Source organism: Perca fluviatilis, chromosome 9, assembly GCF_010015445.1.
Source record: "Perca fluviatilis chromosome 9, GENO_Pfluv_1.0, whole genome shotgun sequence".
NCBI lineage: Eukaryota > Metazoa > Chordata > Actinopteri > Perciformes > Percidae > Perca > Perca fluviatilis.
In genome coordinates this window covers 10,783,240-10,792,130 of record NC_053120.1, presented here as the reverse complement: position 1 = coordinate 10,792,130, position 8,891 = coordinate 10,783,240, and positions in this window count along the sequence as shown.

The window sequence follows — 8,891 nt, the reverse complement described above, 5'->3', positions numbered from 1 at the left end:
GAAAATAAAAACATATGGTGAGCAGTGAGGACTGTATGAGTCCCTGCTGAGTGGTTTGAGTGTATGACTAGGTCACAAGATAAAATTGGGACTTGGGGAGAACTTGTTGGTTTCAGGACAGGAGTTGGGTTTTCTTTAATAATTTGAGGTTTTATCATCTGAACCATTGTTGACAGAACAGACTTCTATTTTAGTTATCAAAGTAGAATAAGGTTGAACTTAATAATACAAGTCAATGTCTGTAGATTCATATTTCATTTAAATATTATCGCTAAAGTGTTTCGGCCAGAGACCATGAACCCCTTTTGGGTGGGATCTGCTGTACTGCACACCTTTGTTGAATCAGGGTTTGCCTCTGGCCAACAAGTCAGCAGGTGACATATATGCTTAACGTGTATATATATCCTCTTTTGAGCTCTATATCTTATAAGGATGCAGAAGTATTTGACAGACATCTGCCATACTGACACATGTATCAACAAGCTTTTGCTTAAGTTTGGGACTCGTAGCATTTAATAGTGCGTTCCATTTACCGCGATACTCGGAAGCCGGAGCTGGCAATGATGTCGCTCGCACCCAAGTTGAATGCGTTCCATCTTACCACTGGGATTTTTCATTGTGGGGTTAGCTCTAGCCAGGTAAGCCGTTGTTAGCAATTATTTTTTATTGTAATTATTCATTACGCTGTTTTATGTGCTTACAAACAGCGCAGCAACATGTCCACATATAGAACTTGTACAGGGCTGTGTGTATGACTGATTTAGTGAGACACAAATAAGACAGAAGTGCAAGTATATTACTATATATGTATATGTATATTACTACAGCTTTCACTACAGTTGATGCACGGGGCATCCATGTTGGATTGTTATCCGAAAATACGACTTCCGAGTACAAATGGAATACACTATTAGCCGGGATGTCCATTAAACACAGTACATTTTAGTACATTTACTTTTGGTACAATAACCCTAACCTTATAACTTTCATAAATCGATAATTATGTTAAAAAACATGTCTGTACTGTTCACTGGCTGGGAACAGAGAACACCTCAGGCTGATGTGCACTTGCCAACTCCATCTAGGGCCTGCAGGCCAGATGTGTCTGTAACAATAGCACTCTGAGGAAGACAGGCCTGAGCCTGGTGTTTCAGAAACACTAAACACAGAGGTCATTTTATGGGTACTGAAAGTTTAAATTATGTTGTCAACAATAAAATACATATAGATCTATGATGTTATCATCTTCTGTATAATGCTTCATAATCATAATGTTAGCAGTGAGTTATTGTAATGAACACATCCGAGTCTCTGAGCAAACCATTGCATGTCATGCATCAACAAAGTCTCATAAACAGGTTGTGCTTCAGCCCAATTATGAGTCATTAAAAGTGTTTGCACATCAAATAACTATTTTTCTGAAGGCAACGAAACCATGCACAGCAGTGTTGGGAAAGTTCACTTTCTACATGAACTAGTTCAAAGTTCAGTTCACAAATTTAAGTTCACAGTTCCAAAAATGAACTAGTTCATACAGTACAGGCCAAAAGTTTGGACACACCTTCTCATTCAAATGCGTTTCCTTTTATTTTCATGACTATTTACATTGTAGATTCTCACTGAAGGCATCAAAACTATGAATGAACACATATGGAATTATGTACTTAACAAAAAATTGTGAAAAAACTGAAAACATGTGTTATATTTTAGATTCTTCAAAGTAGCCACCCTTTGCTTTTTTATTAATAAGGGAAAAAAATCCACTAATTAACCCTGACAAAGCACACCTGTGAAGTGAAAACCATTCCAGGTGACTACCTCATGAAGCTCATTGAGAGAACACCAAGGGTTTGCAGCGCTATCAAAAAAGCAAAGGGTGGCTACTTTGAGGAATCTAAAATATAAGACATGTTTTCAGTTATTTCACACTTTTTTGTTAAGTACATAATTCCATATGTGTTCAGTGAGAATCTACAATGTAAATAGTCATGAAAATAAAGAAACACATTGAATGAGAAGGTGTGTCCAAACTTTTGGCCTGTACTGTAGTTCTTTTTTCCATATGTTGCTTCAGTTCAATGTGCCGTTTCAGGTTTGCTGTGTATGTGACTGAAGTGCGGATTTTCTTTTTGAAAGCCGGCAAGTTTGCACAGAAATGTAAGATTTTTCCTATCCTCACTGACCTTGTCATAAAACTCATTTAAATAATCATACGACCATGTGATGCCTCCTTGCTGCTTTGTCGCCTCCATGCTGCTTTTTGTTTTGATGACGCATGCGGCGGTGCGACACTGGTAACGAAGTTAAACTGACAGAGCGTGCCGTTCAGAGACACCAGAATGAACGAGCTCACAGTAACGTTCATCAGGCAGTAATACAGTACCAGTGTTGGGAGTAACGGCGTTTAAGTATAACGGCGTTACTAACGGCGTTATTTTTTCAGTAACGGAGTAATCTAATTAATTACTTTTCCCATCGTTGCAACGCCGTTATCGTTAATGAGAATGTAAAGTGGCGCGTTACTTGGTTGAATGAAGCGTGAGGTGTCAGGCTTTGGCTACACATCAGCTGCCTGGAGAGAGCCGGGGGTGGGGGGGATGATGCAAATGCGATGATGATTGGCTGGGTGGGCGGGCGCCCTGCTCACAATGTCTCACTGCACGCTCTGACTACCACTAAACCCAAGACAGCGACAATCCAGGGAAATTCAAAGGTAGGGTTCTTGAACTGGAGTACCCGGCACTACTTCTCCCTCATTGAAATTAAAGGCAAGAATGTTTATGTAACATGCACGCTATGCCCAGGAAAAAAGACTTCATCCACGTCTCAATCAACTCGAATCTTATGAAGCACCTCACATCAACACATGCTAACACGACACTTGCTGCTGCTAACCCAACCCCAAGCCCAAATGCAGCTAGCGTGAGCTCCAGCGAAGGAGATGGAGCCACTCTGTTAAAACAAGCAACGCTCGATTTTTCGGGTCAGCAACAGGTGATACTGTATATAGTGTTTTTATTCTTCAATCAGTTAATATAAACATCTTTGACGTTAAAGATAGAACATAATAGCGTTATAGAACATAAAAACTAACGTTGCAGTTACTTTGCTGGGTAACTAATTACTTTTACAATCTGGTAACTGAGTTACTAACTCAATTACTTTTTGGGAGAAGTAATTTGTAACTGCAACTAATTACTTTTTTAAAGTAAGATGACCCACACTGTACAGTACGTTCAGTTCACGTTCACCCAAAATATGAACCAGTTCAGGAACTATCGTTCAATGAACGCGTTCAGGCACAACACTGATGCACACTGAGGCCAATGCATGGTGTCTTTGAAAAAATTGGCATTTGGTGGTGCACAGTTGGAACATGAGTGAAGTTTCCATCCACCACCACAGAGACCTGGGGCACTACCGTGTGCACATTATTGTCTAACCTCTCATTACATGTTCCAAATTAGGTGAACTGGAGGAAATATCTGCAAAAATTTATATTTATTTATTAAATAAAAGGAAATTTTCTTTATACATATTAAATGTAGCCCCTCAAGTAGTGATAGTTCTCTTCCTGGTGCAGGCGATACTGAAGCTGAAAATTGTCTAAAAGACATTTAAAATAATACATTTACTAGACATTTTTTACTACAAAATAAGGTTACTGACCTGCTGTTTCAACTAATGTTGCTGCTCTGTCCAGAAGTTTAAAGCCATGAGCAGAATTGGAAAATGTTTAACTTTGGTAAACTTGTTTTAGAGCAGGTTGCTGTACCTTGTGGAACAGCAGACATGTTCCTGGTGTTCATTTTCTGCATTAGCAGAACTAAGCATTACATTGGAAATCTATGGAGCACAGCACAAGACACAGCACGCTTCTGAGTCGCTTGTCAACAAACTAGAATTTGGCTGCATCATGCAAATTAGTCAATGAGACAGATAGAAAATACAAAAGCCAGTTGAAACAGATATATTACATATTGTGCTGTCAAACACTGAGCCACACATTTAAATGAAGACCTGGAGAGGTGGAAAACTGGGATGATTGATAGCAAAAATATTAACACAAAAGCAGGCCACAGACAGGTAAGAAATGCACACACAAAGAGTCATATAAGAATATAAACACATTTTCAAAAGATATACCCCCCTCTGTCACTGGTGTGGATACGGCTTTTCTACCGACATGCCTATAAGAATAATGACTGGGCTGAGACAGTTTTCCTGAAATCTATAGATACCTATACAACGTGCTCATCCTGCTCTCGCCTTCACACACAGACACAGTACATCCGTCTTCCCTGCTGAAGATTTCAGGAAGATTTCTCTGAGTGTAATCATGGCTGCCTGGAGAAAAGAGATGAGTTTGCTCTTCTGTTTGTTTATGATTTGTTTGTTTTTTTCAGCTCTATGTGAATTGAAGAAAACAAATTACAGTTTCAATAAATGCCAGATGAACTTTTGTGGACCTATGATATTAAATGTAGAAGTCTGTGAAATAGTTTTCTTTTGCTTGTGATATTCAGCCTGAATCACTAATTTGGGAAGGAGTGGTTATTTGGCTTTTGACAGATGTATCTGTCCATGCAAGAAGCTGCATGTGTGGTGTATATGAACATTTAGCTCTGCATTCATCATGCTGATCAAAGTAGCATGTACTTTGCAACATGTTGATCTTCATTTAACTATCATTGTCGATGTGCACTCCAAACTGCATGGCCACCATGCCTCTTCTTTCATTTCAAAAATTGAATGACCTGACTCAGGGAAAACCTATCTGAAGAATTATAATTAGTAGGAGACACAATCCTACTAGCTAATTTAATCCAAACATAAATGTCCTGCACAAAAAAGGTGAAGAAAAAGATGTATCCTGCAATTATCTACTTGGGTATTAATAAAGGGGACATATCATGAAAACTAATTTTTTCATTGCTTGTGCATATATATTTAGGTTTTTGGAGTGCCTATCAACCCACAGACTGTAAAATAAGACGACCCAGTCAGTTTTTTTTTTGAGCTGCCAATCAGAAAACATTGGATTCAACGAGCCATTCAGATTTGGCTACCCTTCCTATGTCTCATTAACATATATCACCACCCATCTGAGTATCTCTACCCACAGCTGTTTCTGCATGCTGAGATTTTTAAAGATCCATTTTGTTAAAGTTGTAGAGAGATCTTTGGTCCAGATCACGTCTGCAGTGTGACATACAGTGTCACACAAGTGTGACTGTTGCAAGATTGATGCATGGCAGCAAGGGAGACCTAGCATGGCACCATTAGGGCATGTGATATTGCACACACCAGAATCTCAGTTTCCTCCTCAATGGCTGCTTTAATGACAGCAAGAACCTCAATCTGGGCCGCCAAATATAACACTGGGACGGGCCTTAGCAGGTATCTGCAATCGAATCCACTAGCAGTACTCCCTGTTGAGATATAACTCAACTCTTTTATTGTGAAATGTGCTTAAATCCACAGGTGAAGCAAGATCAAAACAGTATTCCTGGTGTGCAGCACAGCCCAGTATTCCTATGTGATTCCATTGCAATTCTGTTGCAATGGGGCGAAATAATGAGAATATACCAAGAATATAAACCATTGTCGGAATTGAAAAATAATTTTTATATGAGAAAGACAATAAACAACATAGAAATTAATGAATTTAAAGGATATTGAGTATTGCAGAGACTGACTGTGAGCAGAGGAGCATGCAGTTTAGAGAAAAAAAGAGGAACTGAGAAAATGCAATCAGTTTCATTTAGTAAGATAAAGAAGGAACACATATTTTCTCTAATTCGTGCTTATATTTAAACAATAGGTCATTACTTTAATAGCACATCAGCATTTCCCAGTGACTGTGGTTCTGTGTTACGGTCCAAAATCCTCTCTCAAATCAGCATTCTGCATGTGATGAGGGGAAAATGCATACAGGGTACAGAGGTTAGGCATGGATGACTTCACAGTGGTATTGTTTATATATGTATATTTGATGTTTCCCCAATTTTCTCACTGCCATTTCCCAGGCCAACTCCACTGTTGATATAGGAAAGTTACCATGTTATGATGTATGTTGTGGTGTTGCCTGCCTGCAAGGACCAGCACATATGCAGATCAACTAGGTATTCTTTGCAGGCAATATTTAAAAAATCCCAGTAACTATGCACACTGAGCCTAATGCATTTTTTCCGACAAAATAAAAATGCGTTTGGTGGTGCACAGTTGGAAGTTTCCATCCAGAATTGAATCACATCTTCCAAATTAGGAGAAGTGGAGAAATTATCAGCAAAAATTAATCTACTTTTTTATAAAAATGAAAGGAAATTTGCTTACCTACAAATTAAATGCAGCCCCTGAAGTGATGATTATTATCTACCTTAAAAGCAGATGTTGGAGAATTTCCTTTTGCCATGGGATTTTCCAACGTTCTGATAAGTACGTTTGTAAGTAAGTAAAGTTTATTTATAAAGCACTTATCACAGACAGAGTCTCAAAGTGCTTCACAGGCCAAATAAATAAATACATTAAAACAAGTCGATAATCAAAAAGCACAATAAATCGCAGTAAATAGTAAATCATAGAAAACACAAAAGCATTAGATACATTGTAATGAAGTCAACAATGAGGCTAAACGAACGGCTGACTAAAAAGATGTGTCTTTAGCTGCTTTTTAAAGATTTCAACAGAGGCCGTCACTCTTAAAAGATGTGACAAAGCGTTCCACAGTCTAGGAGCGACTGTTTCAAAAGCTTTGTCACCCTTAGTTTCAAAAACTCTGTCACCCTTGATACTGCATGTTGTTAGCATGATGCTTAGCACTGGTTCCTGTCTTGCTAATCAGACTATCTGCTGATTTGCAATTAGTGCATTTGCCTTTTAAGGCTGTTAGCAGCAGACCAAGGAATTTTTTTGTATGAGTGAGGAGAATGACAGAACCCACACGGCAGTGGAAAGAATAGAATACAGCTAAAGGCCCGGACACACAGAGCCGATAATCAGCCAGTGGACAGTCTGGCGAGGTCAGTCTGTTCAGTGTGTTCCGTGCCGTCGTCCGTCCAAGGGGCCGTTGTCTTTCATTTTGGCTGATTTTACATGTATAATCGGCGGCGTGGGCACTGCCGGCAGTCGGACTCAAATGACCCATCTGATTGGTAGAGTGCTAACCCGGAAACGGAGAGCGGAATGAGCGTGACTAGAGTATCTCAAAATCTGACGAAAATCTTTTAAACTGACCTTTGTTCATCTGAAATGAAGACAGATTCAGCAACTGCACAGTCTATTTCCCGCTTAAAATGTTTTCAGAAACACGTTTCGGTGAACTATTTTTGTACAATATGAAATTGTATTCTGAACAAGCCGCCATGACAGTCTGTCTTTGAATTTCGGAAGAAACAAGACCCACGTGACGCGTTCGTCCAATCAGCTGCCGGTTTTCATTTTTGGGCGACAATACAGATTAGCGCCGCCTGCTGTTATGGAGACGTATTACGTCTCGTCGCTTTGGTGTGTTCCAAGGCACTTTTTTGACCAATTTGGGGAGACCGATCAGCCCAATTGCCTTTTCTGCCGACATTTGGCTGTCGGCTCTGTGTGTCCGGGCCTTAAGACATGTGTGACAGACAGAAACAAGAGAAGCAAACAACCCAGCTGATTAATTTTTTGTACTTTACAGCACAAATATATAATTTGACTTCAATGCTCACACCCAGGGCGTGTTTCATTATCAGCTATTTTACCTGGCTGGCAACACACAGTTTCGTGAAGATTGTGTACAGTAAGCGATGCAAGGCTGTTCTCATAAGGGGTAATAATATATGGCATGTGATGGCTGTGACTGTAACAAGGCTAACTGTCAGGATTATGTGGGTTAGCACTGGGTGAATCCTTGGAGGGCTGGGTGTCAGTTAGGTGTCAGTTAGGTGGCAGCTCCTGGCAAGAAGCTTTTGAGACAACAGGTGGTCTTGTTCTTAACGGACGGGTCCTGTCTCCCAGAGGAAGGTTTTTCGAACAGGTGGTTGCCTGGGTGGAAAAGGTTGGTGACAGTCCTTGCTGCCCTTTTCTTCCCGTCGGTGGCATTTGACTCGTCAATGAAGGGCTGCTGACAGCTTATGGCCTGCTCAGCAGTGCAGACAACACTCTGCAGCTCGGCTTCAGGGCCAGAGGTGGCCTGCTGATTGATAGGTCTAGAGGGCATCTGAGCATCTCAACTAATTATGATTAATGCCTCGCTGTCTGCTGGATCGCAAACTGCAGATGCGTGAAATTAACTTTAATTACTCAGTTTGTACAGTTCAGTTGTTTTTGTTTTGTTTTGCTCTGATAGACCACTGACTGAGCTACTGTGTGGATGAGCTAAATACATCAACCGTTTCAAAATAGCTCAGGGTGTGCATTTAAATGTGCTGTGTAAAAGGTATATAGATCCATGGTTTATTATGTGATAATTATTAATAATAACAATTAAAGCCATGCATATTAAAAATGTACATTTGACCTCTTTCATCAACATCAAATTCCCCCTAACTCAAAAATGCGTTTTGCGTATTGTTACTTCACTCTGATGTTTGACATTCATTGTGTAGAATGATGTAGTTTGACAATTGAAGTTTTCACATTCAGCTGCTGAAGGGGGGGAAGGAGAGTCTTTTGTGTTCTCACCTTAAACCTTTGTATATTCATAGATTCTGGATTTTCCAATGAAGAAGTATATGTACATTTAACAGATTTTAACTTGAACTTTTTGTGTGGATAAACCCTATCACACACACAAATTATTGTTCCAAGCAGAAAAGTTTTATATGTCTTGAATCATGTGTGGAGGGGAGCTTTAAATATTTGATGTAACCTGAGTCATCTTCCCCTAAAAGTGTTGGGAAAAAAATGGATAC